General features: G+C 34.8%; 1 protein-coding gene across 2 annotated transcripts in view; it reads right to left on the reverse strand.

Moving 5' to 3' along the window:
- The window catches only part of LOC136026321 (tRNA-dihydrouridine(16/17) synthase [NAD(P)(+)]-like), a 72,086-nt gene extending 52,510 nt beyond the window's left edge, over positions 1 to 19,576 (reverse strand). The window contains exon 1 of one of the 2 annotated variants that reach the window (XM_065702747.1): positions 19,434 to 19,576. The gene's annotated coding sequence lies outside the window, so the exon portion shown is untranslated. The remainder of the gene's footprint in view (positions 1 to 19,433) is intronic. The other variant, XM_065702753.1, reaches the window with a different exon arrangement.
- Positions 19,577 to 20,426: the final 850 nt, after the last annotated feature.

The raw sequence follows: 20,426 nt of genomic DNA on the forward strand, positions 1-20,426 counted from the left end.
GCCATATCTATTAAACCAAATCGAGCAATTATTTTTCTGTCTTGGTGCCATCTAGGAAGCCGAAGGAGGAACTTGCAATATCTGAAATAAGCTGCACGTAGAGTATGGCGATTTTTCTTACGAAACAGATGAGCCATGGCTGATAAAAACAAAAGCACAGGGGCGCAATAAGGGTTATAAATCATGCACAAACCGTTGCGGTTGTAACGGCTTTTGTTTGGGGATATTTTTCCGTAAACGACGCCTAGGTTTTTCACGGCTTGATTCACTAGGGATGAAAAGGTAGTGGAAAGTGTTGGACCGAAACACAGACCAAACCATCTAACTATTGAAGAACATGGCAGAATTGCAGTCCCAGCAACGGATGTAGTAACCGCATAAGGGCTATTAAAACAAATAAACTCGTATTTAGACGCATTAACTGACAATCCAATCTTAGATAGTTCATTGGTTAAGATAGTAAAATTGGAAAGCAATCCACGGTGATTCCGGGCAACAAGAAGAACGTCGTCTACATATGTAACAGAAGACAAACCAATATTACCGTAAGAAACAGAACTTTTAAGGGGACGCAGGCACAATGCAAGCACACACTTAAATATACTAGAAGACAATACGGCAGAATTTACATCCTATCTATTTCTAGCAGCAGTTTTCACACCATGAAGTGGCAAAAACCATGAGACTAAGTCGAAAATCTTCTGAGAAAAAAGGAATAAAACAAGAGCCAATAGCTCATATGGCACTTGTGACGAGGTAGGAAGAGCCAAGAGCTCATATGGCATGAGCTCTAGCGAAAATTATAAGAATCAATAGATTAATTTAAAAGAAAAACAGAGGCTTAATGCCGGTCGGCATTTAAAATAGGAGCTCTGAGACACAAGGTCCTTTTAAATATAAAAATTCATTAAGATCCGATCACCCATTCGCAAATTAAAAATACCTCATTTTTCTAATTTTTCCTCTCCCTTCAGCCCCCCTAGATGGTTGATTAAGGGAAATCAACTTTATCAAGTCAATTTGTGCAGATTCCTGACACGCCTACCAATTTCCATTGTCCTAGCACGTCCAGAAGTACTGAACTCGCCAAAGCAATGGACTCCCCTAACTACCCCAAAGAGAGTGGATCCAGCCCGGTTAAATTAAAAATACCTCGTTTTTCTAATTTTTCCTCTCCCTTCAGCCCCCCTAGATGGTTGATTCAGGGAAATCAACTTTATCAAGTCAATTTGTGCAGATCCCTGACACGCCTACCAATTTCCATTGTCCTAGCACGTCCAGAAGTACTGAACTCGCCAAAGCAATGGACTCCCCTAACTACCCCAAAGAGAGTGGATCCAGCCCGGTTTCGTCAATCACGTATCTACGATATTTACTTATTCTACCCACCAAGTTTCACCTCGATCTCTCCACTCTAAGCGTTTTAAAATATTTCCGGTTTCCCCCTCCAACTATCCCTCAATGTCACCAGAACTGGTCGGGGTTTAAAATAAGAGATCTGAGACATGAGTTCCTTCTTAATATCAAATTCAAAAATACCTCACGAACGGTCACCCGCTCTTAAGTTAAAAATACCTCAATTTTTGTAATTTTTCCGAATTAACACCCCCTCCAACTCCCTCAAAGAGAGCGAATCCATTTCGGTTATGTCAACCACGTATCTACGACTTATTCTTCCCACCAAGTTTCATCCTGATCACTCTACTCCAAGCGTTTTACAAGATTTGCGATCCCCCCCCCAATCCCCCCAATGGATTTAAAACATGAGATCTGAGTTACGAGGTCCTACTAGATATACCTTATTTTTTCTAATTCTTCAGAATCAACCCTCACCCCAACTCCCCAAAGGAGAGTGAATTCGTTCTGTTTATGTCAATCACGTATCTAGGACTTGTGCTTATTTTTACCACTAAGTTTCATCCTGATCCCTCCACTCTAAGCATTTTCCAAGATTTTAGTTTTCCCCCTCCAATGTCACCTGATCCGGTCAAAATTTAAAATAAGAGTTCTGAGAAATGATATCCTTCTAAATATCAAATTCAATTAAGATCCGATCTAATTTTTCCAAACTAACCGTCCTCCTACGCCCCCTCCCCAAATGGTCGAATCGGGGAAACAACTATTTCAAATTTAATCTGGTCTGGTCCCTGATACGCCTGCCAAATTTCATCGTCCTAGCTTATCTGGAAGTGCCTAGACTAGCGAGACCGGGACTGACAGACCGACAGACCGACAGAATTTGCGATCACTGTATGTCACTTGGTAAATACCAAGTGCAATACAAAGTAATTTTTCTCTGGGGATGGAATATTATGTTGAAGGTTGGCTTCAGTATGACTTATTTTGGAAAAGGGTTATTTCCAGGCTTTGGGCAAGCCATGGGTGGAAGTAGTTATAGGCCCTACTAAACTGAAGGAAAAATCGACTTTCTTAATACTTGAAACCCCCTCCCCCTCGCCCTATTTTAGATAGGGCTTGTGATATCAGAGCTCGATATGAGCCCTGATCCTAGTCATCTTTGGTCTAGCTTTCATTTGTATCCGTTGCTCCATTCGAAAGTTATACTTTTGAGCTAGGGTTTTTATCTCAAAACTTGATGCCTGTCACGGTCTTAGGCATCTTTGGTTCAATCTTCACTGAGATCCATCAATCTCTCGCAAGTTAAACTGAATTAAATGAAAAACACAACTTTTTTTTAGCACTTAAAGCCCCCTCCCCTTAATTAATCTAGGGTCTTCATCTTCAAACATTATGTATCTTATGGTTTTGGCATCTTTGGCTTGACTTTCATTGATATCCATTACTTCATTCGCAAGTTAAACTAAGTCAAACAAAAAACTTAACTTTTTAAGCACTTAAAGCCCCCTCCCCCTTGACCTAATTAGGCTTGGGTCTTCATCCCAGAACTTAATGCATATCATACTCTTAGGCATCTTTATTCAATTTTCATCGAAATTCATCTCTCCATTTGCAAGTTACAGTGAATTAAATGAAAAACTCGATTTTTTTTAACACTTAAAGCCCCATCGCCCTAATTAAGCTCAGTTTTAATCCAAATAGTTCAATTTTAGTACAAATCTGACTGGCGGTTCTCCCGCTATACTCGATTGCACAGACGGGCGGACAGACAGACAGATCTCAAAAACCTATATGGATGGATATTTTCCACTATCCAAATAGGTGATGATGCCTGGATGATGATATGCTATTGTGTTCCTTTTTTTGGATCCAATGAGCCAACATGGCTACCTAAGATGTTGCAAAATCCGTCCGCCTGTCTGTCTGTGTGTCCGTCCGTCTGTTTAATCACGTATAGGGGGAGAACAGCTGGTTGGATTTGGATGAAAATTATAATGGCCAGATTTGGTGCCAAGGATCATGAGACATATCAAGTTGAAAGATGAAGACCCTAGCTAAAATAAAACAGGGGGGAGAGGGCTTTACCTGCTAAAAACTGTTTTTCGTTTAATTCAGAGTAACTTGCAACTGGAGTGATTGATCTGAATGAAAATTGAACCAAAGTGCCCTAAGACCATGACACATATCAAGTTTTGAGATAAAGACCCTAGCTCAAATTTAACAAGGGGGAGTGGGTTTTAATTCCTGAAAAATTTAAGTTTTCTGTTTAATTTAGTATAACTTGCAAATAGAATAACGGATCCAAATGAAAACTAGACCAAAGATGCCTAAGATCAGGGCTCATATCAAGTTCTGGTATCACAAACCCTATCTCAAATAGGGTGAGGGGGAGAGGGTGTCAAGTCTTAAGAAAGTTGAGTTTTCCTTTAATTTAGTAGGGCTTATAACTTATGAATGGAGTGACAAATCTGAAGTCAGATTCGTCTGAATACCTGAATCTGCTGGAACGAGTTTGACAAAATACCACTGCATTGGATCCAGCTAGAATTGCCTAGACTTGTTTATTGCAAACAACATTTAGATGGACAAAGATTCATAGCTTCAGTAGTTTTACCAATAATATGGTCCTGAAGACGATGAAATGGTAGAAATCTGGTTCAGTTGACGAGATGACAAAACTTGAACGTTAATGTCAGAAATATAAGCCCAAATGGAGTACAGTATGCAACATTTAGCACAAAACAAGGGATTTTAGCTCACTGTCGACCAGTGAACTGTGAAGTAATTTCTGTTTTCTTTGTTATGTAACTTTTAAACAAAAATTAAACCAAGTGCTAACCCTACTATAATTTCTTTTTCGTAAAAAACAAATACCTTATTTCATATCCAAAAATAGGGCATCGAGCTATATCTGAGTTTACTCTAAATCTAAAGGGTGATGTTTTCTTGTACATTGCCAAAGCACACACACACAAAAGCTGTATCTGAGTTTGCTCTAAATCTAAAGGTGAGGTTTCTTGTTCATTGCCAAAGCGCACACACACAAAATTTTTCGTGTCAAAGGTAAAGTATTTGAAAAACAAGTACATTAAAAGTATCTTAAGTAATAAGTATTTTGTAATCTTACTTAAGTATCAAGTAATAAGTACACCCTAGAGTTTTTACTTAAGTACAAGTACAAGTAATGGAAAATTTTACTTAAGTAGTACTTCAAGTAAGTGACAGCACTGCCCTGGGCCCCATATTCCCAAGGAAGAACACCAATCCACTGTGCTACAACAGGTTCTTTCGGAAGGGGGGGGGGAGCAAAAAAAATTAAATGAGGGATTACATGAAATTTTCAAGATTAAATAAGAATTTTTTGTGGATTTAGCCTAAAAGTAGATAAGAGTAATATTGGATTCCTAACTCTATATCTGTCACTAAATGGATCTACGTTTTGGGCTCTATTAACCGACCGAAATAAACGTACCATTCGGTAATGCTTTTATCATTTTGTAAGTTCTTGTTAGGTCTACCACCCTGGACTAGAAACTCTTGGATTAGTAAAAGATATGGCACTATTGATCTATAGTTGCCGTTCGAAATCGTCTTTCTCGCTATGACTGATCTCTCTGCAAGAATAATTCCCTATATGGGGCGATGGTGCCATAATCTCCTTCTTCTTATAAGTTATCTTTCAAGTTTAGTTATATTTTCTTTTGTTATTTATGTATTATGTAGGATAAGTGTTTAGTTTTTTTGGTCATTCTGTTAATTGCGTTTGCTTTTTCTTTTCTCCATAGGGCTATCTTTGTGGGTTAATAATAAACGATGAATATGTTGAGGGCAAAACATGAGCGGTGGTCTATACTGTGTTTGTAAATATTTTTGGTTATCAATGCAGCTTTACTTCGTCTGTTCTACTGATCTGTTAGTCTATTTTATTATACTGTTTTTCTTTGTTATATTAGCTTTGTTGTGCTTGCCATTGTTGAGTTACGTGTACTTTTGTTTTTGCTTTGTTTATTAATTTCTTCTTTGTACTCCACTGTTTATACTTTTGTATGTTTGTGGGCAATAAATATTATTATTATTATTACACATATAACTATGTGAAAACTAAAATCGAAGAATTCTCCTGTGACTCGGAAAGCAATAATTTAGTTAACAAAAAGACTAACTTATCTTTTTGGAAGAAATAAATGTTGACCCTGCATTCGCATTTAACAATCCCCACCAGGCAATAACAAACAACTTAGCAAAGAACCTTTTCAGAAGGAGGGGGAAACGGTGGGAAAATAGGAAAACTGCACCAAATTCAGGAAGTTACAGTAAATCGTTAAAATCCATAATATTTAAGATTCAATCTTTGGCTTCACTATTAAGATTACTTTTGGTTTGTTTGTTTAGACAAGTTTCGTCTTTGGTTTGTGATCTGTGAACAAAAGACCCAAATCAATATATTTCAGTCAAAAATGTATTTTGAGTCTGTAATTAAAACCCCTATCTTTATAAGCACTTTAATTGATAATCATGCCAATCTACAGGGAACCAATTCGGAGGGGAAGAAGGCAGAAATTAATCAATTATATTATCAATGAGCAAAAACTCATAACGGGTTGCTTAGATATGGAACTTTTCAGGATTCAATGGGTGGGGCCCAACTTTTAAATCTAGCTTATAAGTAGACTTGAGTATGATTGTGCTTCCTATTCTACCTCTGTAACTGTATTTGTTGGATGCATTCAGCATATCTACATCTGTTTGCCGACATGGAAATCTTCGGTTTATCTGTAACTCCTTAGGTTAAATATGTTCTCAAATATATATTTAAAAACGTCAAAAAAACACGAAAGATGTTTCTTTTTAGTGAAATTGGAAACACACGGAAAGACTTATAGCGTTTTTCGAACAGTTTATGTTAACAAACTGTAAGTAGGGAGTGACCCGGCTAAATGGAAACTAAAAATCCTAAAAAAACGAATTTTGATACAAATGGGTACATCAAAAGAATTGGATTCTTATGCTGCCTTCTAATATGTACAAGTTTAGTCTTACCCATAAAATATACCGAGCCTGAGAAAATTTGGCTTATTTTCTAGAAATGGGGGAAACACCCCATAAAAGTCATTGAATCTTAATGAAAATCACACCGTCAGATTCAGCCTATCAAACAACCCTGCCATAGAAGTTTATATCATATCTGCAAAAATGTGGAATTTTGTATATTTTGCCGATCAAGGATGCGTGTGTGTCTTGTTTTTTTTCCATGGGTGATCTTGTCTACCCATTGGTCATAGAACATCAAGAGACAGCGCATTTAAACCAAAATTCAAAGTTCTAGTGCCCTTTTTAAGTAACCCAATAAATTGGAGGGCAACTAATGCTCCCACCACACTTATGTTTTACAAAGTCACCTGATCAAAATTTCGAGATGGCCATTTTGTTCAGCATAGTCGAGAAATGTAATACCTATGGCTTTAAGGATGACTTAATCCCCCAAAGTCCCAAGGGAAGGGCTGCAAGTTGTTAACTTTGCCCATTGTTTGCATATAGTATAGGTTATTGCGAAGTATACAGACATTTTAGGGGGGGGGCGTTTTCTGTCAAGGGTCAGGGGAGGGGGTTACGTGGGAGGATCTTTCTATGGAAAAATTAGCCATTAAGATGGCGCCAGATTTCCCAGCATTAGTAAAAATATTCGAAATTTTTTTCAGCTGAAATTAACGAGCAACATTAAAACTTAAAACGCAAAAATGGTTACGCATAAGAGGGAAGTCGTCCCCTCGTCAATCCTAGCTCTTTAGAATCAAGTTTTTTTTGGTACTTTCAAAGGAGCTATTTATTCTAATTAAATGGCCTATGTGATTCAGGGGTCGTCGTTAAAGAGTTAGAACAAATTTCGAACAAATTTTATTCTAATTCGAGGGGGAGAGCATGAAGGCTCAAAATACCTCATAGATATGTAGATTATTTGTAAAGTATACTATATTGGGGTATAATTTGTGAGACAAAACGTAACTTTGATGCAAATCCCAGGAAAGTTAAACACAAAAATATAGTCTAATGAAATTTAAAGTTGATGATTTGTTAATAGGCATCCTAAACAATGAGGCCGAGAGGACAAAGCTTGGCAATGTGACGTTGGACAATTAGTCTAATGAAATTTAAAGTTTATTTACTAACGTTATCAAACAGTTCGTGGTAACGAACTACAGCAAGGAGTGACCCAGCTCAACCAAAACTCTAAAAAATGGAATTTTGATACCAATAGTTACAACAAAAGAATCGCATTTTTACACTGATTCTAAATATATGTTTCATCAAGTTTAGTTTTACCCATCAAAAGTTACGAGTTTTTCAAATCTGAAAAATAATATTTACAATTAACAGCTACAGTAACGTTTAAGCTTACCTTAACGAGTCATTCATTCAAAATATGCTTAACAGTAATAGTTACGAGCCTGAGAAAATTTGCCTTATTTAAGAAAATAGGGGAAAACAATCCTAAAGGTCAAAGAATCTTAACAAAATTCACACCATCAGATTCAGCGTATCAGAAAACCCTACTGTAGAAGTTTCAAGCTTCTATCTACAAAAATGTGGAATTTTGTATATTTCCCAGAAGACAGATCACGTGTGCGTGTTTCTTTGTTTTTTGTTGTTGTTTTTTTTTTTTTTTTCAGAGGTGATCGTATCGACCCAGTGGTATTAGAATGTTGCGAGAGGGCTCATTCTAACGGAAATTAAAAGTTATCGTGCCCTTTTTCAGTGACAAAAAAAATAGAGGGCATCTAGTCCCCCTCACACGCTCATTTTTTCCCAAAGTCACTGGATCAAAATTTTGAGATAGAGATTTTGTTCAGCTTAGTCGAAAAACCTAGTAATTATGTCTTTTAGGACGACTTAATCCTCCCAGTCCCTGAGAGAGGGGCTGCAAGTTACAAACATTGACCAATGTTTACATATAGTAACGGTTATTGGGACGGGTACAGACGTTTTCAGGGGGACTTTTTAATGTTAAAGGGGTCGGGGGAGGGGGTTACGTGGGAGGATCTTTCCATGGAAGACTTTATCATGAGGAAGAGAATTTCCATGAAGGGGTCGCAGGATTTTCTAGCATTATTTAAAAAAAACAATGAGAAAATAACTAAAAAAAGTTTATTTCATGTGGAAGTAAGGAGCAGCATTAGAACCTAAAACCAACTTATTCTGCAGGGGGGATTGTCTTGGAAAATTTTCGGTTGTGAGTGAATTTTTGGGAATAATTTCCCTCCACTGAGGATATATTTCTAAGATAGTATTTTCTGGGGGGGGGGGGGGATTTTTCGCGGGGGGTATTTTCAGGGAGGGGTTGTTCACTGGGGCGTTATTTTCCGGGGTAATATTTTCAACGGGAGTTGTATTTTCTGGAGATATAAGAAGAAGGACAAAACCATAGATATCACTCATGCATGGTGTTTATTTTTTATTACCTCAAGATTTGAGGACCTCAGAACTGATAGAAGAAGGATCACCATTGAAAAAATGAAAAGAAATTATCTGCAATTAACGATTTACCCAGATTCAAGTTCTGGGAACAGAAACTGATAAAATCTGAAAAATAATGTTTATACAACAGTTATATCAATGTCTAAGCTTACCTCTACGAGTCATTCATTCAACGTATGTTTAACGGTAATAGTAGCCTATATATTACTAAAGCTTCGAAAAATTATTGCCTCAAATGATTATGTTTGCCCAAAACGCAAAGGCTCGTTGACTTTTTGAGGGCAAAGAAATTGTTCATGAATGTTGACTGTTTTCCATTGCCCTATGATTTTAGGACCCTCCTAGTAATCATCCTAACACTAGGCTTCAAAAAATAAGGAAGAATTACCTGAGTAGAGTAGGCTTTTAAGGTCATATGACAGTCATAAGGGGTATACTATTGGAGCTACTAGTCCCTCAAGACGTTATTACGCGCACCTAGGTCTTAATATAGTGCACCTGTTACACCAGTACACCATAGTACACCAGTTTGTTACGTAATAGAATTGGTTCACTTCAGTGTTTCTTTGGATGTTACACAATGAGAGTTGTTAAGAGTTCAGAGCCCCGCCAAATCAAGATGCAGACGCAGGTCTTGCATCATAGTTGCTTTAATTATTTAGAAAAAAACCGCGGATGCGAAGAAAAAAACTTCAGGGGACGCTAGTAAAGATGGAAACGTACGCGTTGCGTAATAGGGAGTATCTTCAAGACATTTTTTATCCCGCTTGTAACTGAGGACACACTTGTGGAGTGTTATGTAATGACGATGCACACGTTGGTGTTCAGTGATATTTTCAGAGATTTTCTTAGGGATTGCACTTTTCTTTCCAGACGTATTTCTATTCACGGGGGTTTATATATATATATATATATATATATATATATATATATATATATATATATATATATATATATATATATATATATATATATATATATATATATATATATATATATATATATATATATATATATATATATATATATATATATATATATATATATATATATATATATATATATATATATATATATATATATATATATATATATATATATATATATATATATATATATATATATATATATATATATATATATATATATATATATATATATATATATATATATATATATATATATATATATATATATATATATATATATATATATATATCTATATATATATCTATATATATATCTATATATATATCTATATATATATATATATATCTATATATATATATATATATATCTATATATATATATAGATATATATATATATATATATATATATATATATATATATATATATATATATATATATATATATATGTATATATATATATGTATATATATATATATATATATATATATATATATATATATATATATATATATATATATATATATGTTAAAAATACCTCAATTTTTCTAGTTTTTCCTCTACCTTCGGCCCCCCCCGATGGTCGAATTGGGGAAAACGACTTTATCAAGTCAATTTGTGCAGCTCCCTGAAACGCCTACCAATAGGACGCGCCTACCTAGGTAGGCGGTAGGACGCGCCTACCTAGCACGTCCAGAAGCACCAAACTTACCAAAACACTGAACTCCAGCCCCTAACTCCCCCAAAGAGAGCGGATCCAGTCCGGTTACGTCCATCACGTATCTATAACATTTTTAAGCGTTTTCCAAGATTTCCAGTTTCCCCCTCCCACTCCCTCCAATGTCAACAGATCTGGTCGGGATTTAAAATAAGAGCTCTGAGACATGAGTCCCTTCTAAATACCAAACTTCATTAAGATCCGGTCACCCATTCTTAAGATAAAATACCTTAACTTTTCTAATTCTTCCAAATTAACAACCCCCAGCTCCCCTAAAGTGAACAGATCTGTTCCAATTAGGTCAATGACATATCTATAGCTTGTGATTATTCTTCCCATTAAGTTTCATCGCAATCTCTCCACCCTAAGCGTTCTCCAAGATATCCGGTTTCCAAGATTTCCAGTTTCCCCCTCCAGCTCCCCCCAATGTCACCAGATCTGGTCGGGATTTAAAATGAGAGTTCTAAGGCACAAGATCCTTCTAAAGATCAAATTTCAATAAGGTCTGATCACCCTTTCATAATTAATTTTCCCGAATTACTCCCCCTCCCCCCTGACTCCACCAAAGAGAGCAGATCCGGTCCGGTTATTTCAATCACGTATCTTGGACTTGTGCTTATTCTTCCCACCAACTTTCATTCTGATCTCTCCGCTTTAAGCGTTTTCCAAGATTTCCGGTCCCCTCCCCCCAATGACACTGGATCCGGCCGGAATTCAAAATAAGAGCTCTGAGACACGATATCCTTCCTAATATCAAATTTCATTAAGATCCGATCGCTTATTCGTAAGTTAAAAATACATAACTTTTTGTATTCTTCAAAATTAACCTCCCCCCCGCAACTCCCCCAAAGAGAGCGGATCCGTTCCAGTTACGTCAATCACGTATCTAGGACTTGTGGTTATTTTTCCCACCAAGTTTCATCGCGATCCCTCCACTCTAAGCGTTTTCTAAGATGTTAGGTCCCTCCCCCCCCCCTACTCCCCGCGATAACACCAAATCCAGTCGGAATTTAAAATAAGAGCTCTGAAACACGATATCCTTCCAAAAATAAAATTTCATTAAGTTCTGATCACTCCTTCATAAGTTAAGAATACCTCATTTTTTCTAATTTTTCAGAATTAACCCTCTCCCCCCCCCCGTAACTCCCCCAAAGAGAGCGGGTCCGTTACGGTTATTTTTATAACAAGTTTTATAACATTTTTCCTAACAAGTTTCATCCCGATCCCTCCACTCTAAACGTTTTCCAAGATTTTAGGTTCTCCCCCCCCCCAACTCCCCCCAATGTCACCGGATCCGGTCGGGATTTAGAATGAGAACTCTGAGACACGATATCCTTCCAAACGTCAAATTACATTAAGATCTGATCACCCGTTTGTAAGTTAAAATACCTCATTTTTTCTAATTTTTCTGATTTAACCATCCCCCTCTCCTTCAGAGGGTCCAATCGGGGAAACGACAATTTATAATTTAATCTGGTCTGGTTCCTGATACACCTGCCAAATTCCATCGTCATAGCTTACCTGAAAGTGTCTAAAGTAGCAAAACTGGGACAGACAGACCGACAGACCGATAGACTGACAGAGAGACCGACAGAATTTGCGAATGCTATATGTCACTTGATAGATACCGAGTGCCAAAAAAACACTCAATTGCGTTTTTCTAACAAACCAAAAAATCAACATTGAACTTGCCATTTCTTTGTTAAATTGCAAAGTTCTATTCCTACAAAAATAACCGTTTACACTAGAATCGATCATTTAAACTTAAAGCAAAATTTCAAATAGCATTTCTTTTCATTACTCCTAGCAATTGACTCCAGTGTGGCACTCAATGGCTGGTATATGGTACCCTCTAGCGTACATTATTACACGTCAAGCATTTTCAGACACTTTCCAACAAAAACAACCGTTTGAAGTAAAATCGAGCATTTATACTCAAAGAGAAATTGTCAATAGTGTCTCTTCTGATGATTCCTGGGAATTGACGCAAGCTTGGCACTCAGTGGCTAACATATGGCATCCTCTGGTGTGCATTATCACACCTATGGCATTCTCAGACATTCTTCAGCAAAAATAATCGTTTACACTTTACACTTGTTTTTATTTGAACAGCGGAAACTTGCCATTTCCTTGTTAGATTGCGATGTCCCATGGCAATTCCAAGCCTGTGAGAGTCAATAACTGACACAAGGCACCCTCTGGCAAGCATGTGATTTTTTTCGTGAAACTTGTTGCATGGCTTCAAGAAGAGAAAAATCAGCGTACAAGTTTCATGAAGAGAAAGATCGACGAGCACAAAGTTTCACGAAGAAACAATCAACTTATAACAAGTTTCACGAACAAGAAAAATCATGATACAGCCAGTTTCACCAAGACAAAAAAATATACGTACAACAAGTTTCACGAAGAAAAAAATCAAGATGCGGCAAGTTTCACGAAAAAGAACCTACACAGAACAAGTTTTATGAAGATAAAAAAACCAAGATGCATCAAGTTTCACGAAGAAAAATCAATATACATTCAGTTTCACGAAGAAAAAGGAAATCAACATGCAACGAGGTTAAAAAATAAAAGTACAATAATTTTCACAGTGATAAAACCATCATACAATCAGTTTCGCGAAGAAAAAATCAACATGTCATAAGTTTCAGAAAGAAAATTCAAAATATAACAAGTTTCACAAATAAAAAAATCCTCATGCAACATGTTTCACGAAGAAAAAATCAACATACCCGTACAACAAGCTTCGTGAAGAGAAAAATCAACATATATCAAATTTTGAGGACAAAAATCATCGCGCAAAAAGTTCCACGAGAAAAACCAGCTTTATGAGGAGAAAAATAAACGTACAAGTTCCAAGAAGTGAAAAATCAACATGGAACAATTTTCATAAGGATATAATCCACGTGCAATAAGCTCCACGAACCAAAAATTCAACATGCAACATGTTTCAAGAAGAAAAATAAATATATGACTAGTTTCACAAAGAAAAATAAAAATACATTACGTTTCACGAAGAAAAAACAGCATACATTATGCTTCATTAGCAAAAACTCATGAAGCAACAAGTTTCAAGAGCAGAAAAACAACATGGAACATGTTTCCGGACAAAAAATTAAGATACATTAAGTTTCGAAGAAACAACATTCAACTAGTTCCACGAAGACAAAATCGACATAAAACAGCTTTTATGAAGATAAAATAAAAATAAACAAGTTTCAGAAAAATTAACATAAAATAAGTTTCAAGATCAACTATCAATAGATAGTTGATCAAGCTTCTATAATAGAACTTTATCTATAATATAAGATCAAGTTTCAAAAATCAATATGCAATAAGCTTAATGATGTGTTCCATGAGCCAAAAATGGACATAGGCCTACAGCCTATTTCGCGAAGAAAAAGAAAATCAAAGCGCAAGTTTCACGAAGAAAAAATTACGAGATAATAATTTTCAAAAAAATGAAACCAAAATACTATAAGTTTGACGAAGATAACAAAATCAACATACAACAAGTTACGCAGTCAAAAATACCAACTTGCAACAAGTTCCACGAAGAATAAATCAACACACAACAAGTTTCATTATGAAAACTTAAAAAATACGACGTTTTTTGAATAATGAATTAACATACAACAAGTTTCATAAAGAAACAAAACATAGATTATGCTTCACGAAAAAAAAAACATGCAACAAGTTTCATGAACAAAAAAACAACATGCAACATGTTTCACTAATAAAAAATAGATAAATTAGTTTCCATGAAAAAAATCAACATTCAACAAGTTTCAAGAAAAAAAAACCTAAATATAGAGCAAGTTTTTTCAAGAAAAAAATTAACATGCAACTTGTTTCACAAAGATATAACCAATATACAACAAGTTTCATACGAAAATCAACATACAACTAGTTTCATTAAGAAATCAAGAATTTTAGAAATTAAGAAATTTAATTTCATTAAGAAATTAAAAAATCAACATAAAACCAATTCCATAAAGAAGAACTAAAATAAGTTTCAAGAAGAAAAATTAACATACAATAACATTCAAGAAGAAAAAATCAACAAAAAAATCAACATAGCCTATATACAGTTTCACAAACAAGGAATCAGCATGCAACAAGTTCCATGAACAAAAACCCAACAGGCATCATTTTTACAAGGATTAACAAATCAAGATACATTAAACATCACAAAAAAATATCGACATAAAACATGTTTCATGAACATACAAGCAGTTTCATGAAGTGGAAAATCAACTTACAACTAGTTTATTGAAGAATGTATCAGCATGCTAGTTAAATTAAGTTTATTAATAAAATAGAACTTATTAACATATATATATATATATATATATATATATATATATATATATATATATATATATATATATATATATATATATATATATATATATGGTGCTATATGCTACCCATTGAGTGCTACACTGGAGTCAATTACTAGGAGTCATCAGAAGAAGCGCTATTGAGGATTTTTCATTAAGTTTAAATGATTGATTCTAGTGCAAAGGGTTATTTTTGTAGGAAAGGAAAGCCATTGAGTGTGACAAGCTTAGAATTGCCATGGAACATTGCAATCTAAAAATGAAATGACAAGTTTCTGCTGTTCAAATAAAAACAAAGTTGGAAGGTTGATAACCCTTTAGATGTGGTAATGTGTGCCAGAAGGAGTCAATGGGGTACATTTCGCCACAATGGCCTCGATTGCCAGGAGTCATCAGAAAAAAAAAACGCTATTGGGGATTTTTAATTAAGTGTAAATGACTGATTCATTGTAAAGGGATATTTTCGCCAGAAAAATACCCCCGAAAATGCAATATGTTTGATATGCTTGCCAGAAGATGTCGTGTGACAGCTATTGAGTTTCACAAGCTGGGAACTGCCATGAAAAATCACAATCTAACACTTAAATGGCAAGTTTTTGCTGTTCATATAAAAACGATGGTAATTTTTGTTGATAAAGATATTTTTATGGGAAAAAGTTCCCAAAAATGTGGATATTTTTGCAGAAAAATTCCCGAAAAATGCCCAATGTAAGATAATTCTGCTAGAGGGTGCCGTGTGTCAGCCATTGAGTGTCACAGGCTGAGATACATCAGAAAATAAAACCAACAAAAATGAACAAAATATCGAATTAGGTCCATGTCCTGGGTCCTGTTGGTTATCTAGAATAGATCTAGATGTATTGGTTAAAAGTAATGATTTTCATGCAGCATTATAATTTTGATGTTGTGGATATTGAATGACTTTCTAGTTGAAAATATCTTCCTACTAACTTTATAATATTGATTTCAGTGTTCTAAGAATAAAGTGTTTTGATGATACTTGTTAATTTGTTTTTAGTAATAAAACTTGTGTATACAAAAATAATCCTTCATTCTTTAAATTTCTTGTTCCAGGATAAAACTTCAATATATTTCACTAATGTAATTTAAGAATCTGGTAGCCTATGTACATAGGTACACTTGTTCAAGATTACCTCTAATATAAGAATATTACGTGTAATGAATAGGAAAAGATATACTTTTGATCATATATGAAGGTGTACAATATTCTAGCCATAATGATACTCATGCTTTTATTTCACTTCTGATAGCACAATCAAGTTCCAATAGAGTAAAAGACTATTACTACAAAATGTGCTAAGAACAATCTCCAATATTATCTGATAATATCCCATAAAGTATTGCTTAACAAGGTGGTGAATGTCAAACGTAACCAATTTCCAGTCATTTATTTACTCTCCGGCATGTCAATTATTGCAGACATAGGAAAAACAACATTCCACAGATTTTCCAAAATGTTTCCATTAGAAAGTACTCCCCAGTCAAAATATTAGGAAGCTTTCTTAACTGGCTCTCTGGTGCATCATTCCTCTGAGGGGATTCCTAAAGAGGACAACAATCTTTTGATTATAAAGGCATCCTGAGAAAAAAAAACTTGAAAGAAAAATCAAATCTCTTGAAGAAAAATTTCTTAAAGCATAAACCCATGTGCACATCGTCATTTCGTAACACCTCACGTGTGTCCTCCTCAGTTACAAGCGGTGCTCCCCATGAGACCTGAAGAAACAAGTCACAAGAGAATGCGTCATCCTTAACACAGAAAAACATTCCCTATTATGTAAGAACCAAAAGAATTCGAAGAAAAAACGTCTTGCTGAAAAATGTCTGAAAAACGTCTTGAAATGTCTTGGAAGAAAATGTCTAAGAAACATACTGAAATATCTTGAAACATCTTGAAGAAAAATGTCTTAAAAACATCTTGAAATAACTTGGAACTTGAAGAAAAATGTCTTTAAAAAATCTTGAAGAAAACATTCTCTATTATGTAATGGATATGTTTGCATCTTGACTAGCCACCCCTGACGGGTTTTTTTTCTGGTCCTCTTGGGTTTTTGAACAATCAAAGAAACTATGATGTAATGTCTATGTTTGAATCTTGATTTGGCAGGCTCTGAACTCTAGCAACTCCTATAGCATAAAATCCAAAGAAATCCTGAATTAAACAAACCCTATTATGTAACATATAGGTGTACTATACCATTAAAAACACAGTTATGCATAAGACCCAGGTGCATGTAATAACGTCTTGAGGGAAAGTAGCTCCAATAGTATACCCCCTTTGGCTGTCATTGGAACTTAATAGCCTACATTACTTATCTGCAATTAATGATTAGCAAAAATTATTTTTTCCTCAATTTAATAAACAGTTTTGCCCCCTGAACATACAACTTAGAATTTTGCACTTGAGCAGTGAGGTAATTCATAAGACACTATGTCTTGCCAGGGTATCAAAACAGTGTATCTGTGTTATTTCTTGAATGAGTTGGGGAATCAAATTCAAACTTCAAAGGGTCAAGTGAACATCAGATTTTGACTGGGAGAAAGGACCACAGTAATGAAAATGTGTATTCCAGTCATCAAAATACTATATCTGCAATATCTTGGGTATGGCTTCAGTATTTTTACAAATGCTGATAAATTGAAAATCTACTCTATTTTCTTCCCTTTTACAAAATACCTATGCTACTGAGATATCCAATTTGGACACTCAATTCAAAGCTCATCAACAGTCTTTGCATAACAGATCCTACCATAGCTGTTGCAAAACTTAAGAAAAAAAACAACCAAAAAAATAAATATGTAGGGAAAAATAGTCTTTGCATAACAGATCCTACCATAGCTGTTGCAAAACTTCAGAAAAAAAAAAACAACCAAAAGATTTAAGACATGCTTGGAGCCAACTTCTTCAGCTCTAATTATGTTGTCATAGTTGTATAGTGTTATTTTACTTTTGTTTTGTTTTTTCTCTTTTTAGTGCTCTGGCATTTTCTATTTGTATGAAGACCTAATTCTGGCTATAGGCTATATTTGCACATTAAGGGGGGTTGAGGGTGTTGGGTGGGCTTTTTGTTTGGCTTTATTTTTGAGGTGGTAAAAAGTGAACTATTCAGAATATATTTTTATAGTCAAGGTTGTATTCGTTGATTATAACATTGATACTAGACTAGTTAACATGTCAAGGTAAACGAAAGTTTTGACTAAAGTTGTGGGGATTTTTCTACTACCTAAATGAGCATTTCTACAATTATAATTTTGGTAAGCTTTTAAGGCTTGGTATCCAGGCTGGGGTATAAAGTTGAAAATTTCTGGGACAGTATTGTGAGGGGGGAGGGAATTTGAATGATAAATAAATACATATTTTTCTTTTAAATAGCATAGTCAACATAAATTTTTTTCTCCCTGAATTGAGAGCCATTCCTTTTCATTGATTTATGTATTTTTTCTATGATTTGTCATAGAAAAATACAGCTTAGCAAAACTTCCTAGTTAAAATGAGTAAAAACTGTAATGTATTAGCTTTCAATCTTGCTGCCATGTTAGCTGGTAGGCCATTTTGTGACCCACATAACATATTATCTTTTTGTCTACTTACATTTCAAAATATGAATCATAACTACCAGAAAATAAGTTTACAATTATCAGCCTATCCATGTAACATTTAAGGCAGCTATGTATGCAGTTTTGTTTCAAATGGTGAATTTTGGAAAAGAAAAACACTACTTGTGTACATAATGGTACACACTTAGAGGCAGAGTTAGATTAGTCTAATGAAATCTATCAAAATATCATTAAAACATAATACCTAAAAACAAATTTAAGGTAAAATTCTAGTTAATTGACTTCTTGCTATCTCAGAAAGGGTTTAGGTTAGGAAAATGAAACTTTCAGGGATGAATCTACAGACTAAAGTATTTCCTGGGAAGCTATTTTGAAGCAACTACCTCTACTGCTTCTCCCTCTAGAAGACCCTGATCTTTAAAAATATGTGTTATAAGAGTGAAAATAGATCTTCTGCTTAATTGAAGTACAACAAAACTGTTTTCAGCTTCATAACTTTGCTCAGTTCCATTTTATAAGGTTTTAAAGATATGCAAATATATTTCCTAAATTTTGAAAAAAAAACATATATATGGCTCAAAATTTTACTCAAATAACAGGAATTGCATTTTCAGAACTAAAGGCAGAGAAAAGCAACTAGTAACTAAGCAAAGTGCTTAAATCTGAATTTGCCGTAGAAGCAATTATTATGTTTGTAAACAGCATATAAAATGCATCAAGTGGTAGGCCTATATTCACTTTAATCAGCATATCATCAAGTAAGAATTGTTTTTTTTTTACTAGTGAATAGCCCTGAATCTAGACCTTTACCTCTTCTAGAGTTCTAGACTAGCCTAGTTCTGTTTGCCAGAAAAAATTTATTATAGAATTTAACCACAATTTTTAGTTGCTGCATAGTTCATAGGCTAGGTATTAGGAAAATAAGTGCACCATCTGCAGCACTAGGCCAGCCTATATAGCCTTAATGTGATTTTATTAATTGGCATTAGAAAGCAATAGTTGATATAAAGGCAAATCATAATACAAAAGCTACCTTTGGAGGCTGAATTTGACTAGAACAATAGGCAAAGAAAACAACCCTTAGTTTTCCAATTTGTTAACCTGAACAGGTTTGAATTGATTGTTATTCTTTTCCTTTCCAAAAGAGTTTGAAGTGGCGAACCATGAGTAAGGAGGGATCCTGCCTAATACTTCACCTGAAAATGGTTTTGCCGATTTTTTTTTTAAAAACCGTGAAAAACGAGTTTGAAAATTTTCACATTTGTATCTCAGAATCAGCTTTAGCTAGAGCGTTGAGTTTTGTTTTAAAATTAAGTAGAGAAATTATTCGCATTGTTGTGATTATTTTTGTTGGCTTAAGGTAAGTTTTTCTTGAGATTAAACGGAAGGAATGTTTCGGCAAAACCACCCGAAATTTCCAGAACACAGGTAAGACATGGGAAAACTGAATTGGCTGAACAAAAATTGAAAATGCAACTTTTGGCAAAACAAATTTCATCTGATAGACAAATTTTAATTTTGAAAATTAACTGGGAGTTTTACGATAAAATAAAAAAAATGAGTGAGAGGTTCACATAGCAATAACATCATGGGAATTTCAGGTTTTGCGCTTTGGAGGAAGGAGCTGCTTTGCAATAAGCTATTATTTCAGTTTAAGTTTTAGGTACCTCAGCTTTGTTAAACTTTTAATAAGACTTTTCGCATATGTCACATCTACTGCCGGCACGAAACGACAAACCGATCTTGCGCATTTTATTTTTGCTTTTTTCAGTTCAACTACTAAAAGATAAAACTGCTAAGAGATACAGGAGGCATCAACTATTCCAAAACACTCACTACTGACCAATTAGAATGTGGCTTCCATGGGGTATCCTTAAGTGCAATCACCTTTTTAGAAAGGGTAGTATCCGCAAACGAAGTTTTTATAAAATACCCACTTGTATAGTCTTTGCTTATTCACAGCGATGCGCATTTCACGCACATCCGTGATCTGTATTGGGGCAAAAAATACAAAATTCTATATTTT

The sequence above is a fragment of the Artemia franciscana genome, chromosome 1, assembly GCF_032884065.1.
Source record: "Artemia franciscana chromosome 1, ASM3288406v1, whole genome shotgun sequence".
In the NCBI taxonomy this organism is placed as follows: domain Eukaryota; kingdom Metazoa; phylum Arthropoda; class Branchiopoda; order Anostraca; family Artemiidae; genus Artemia; species Artemia franciscana.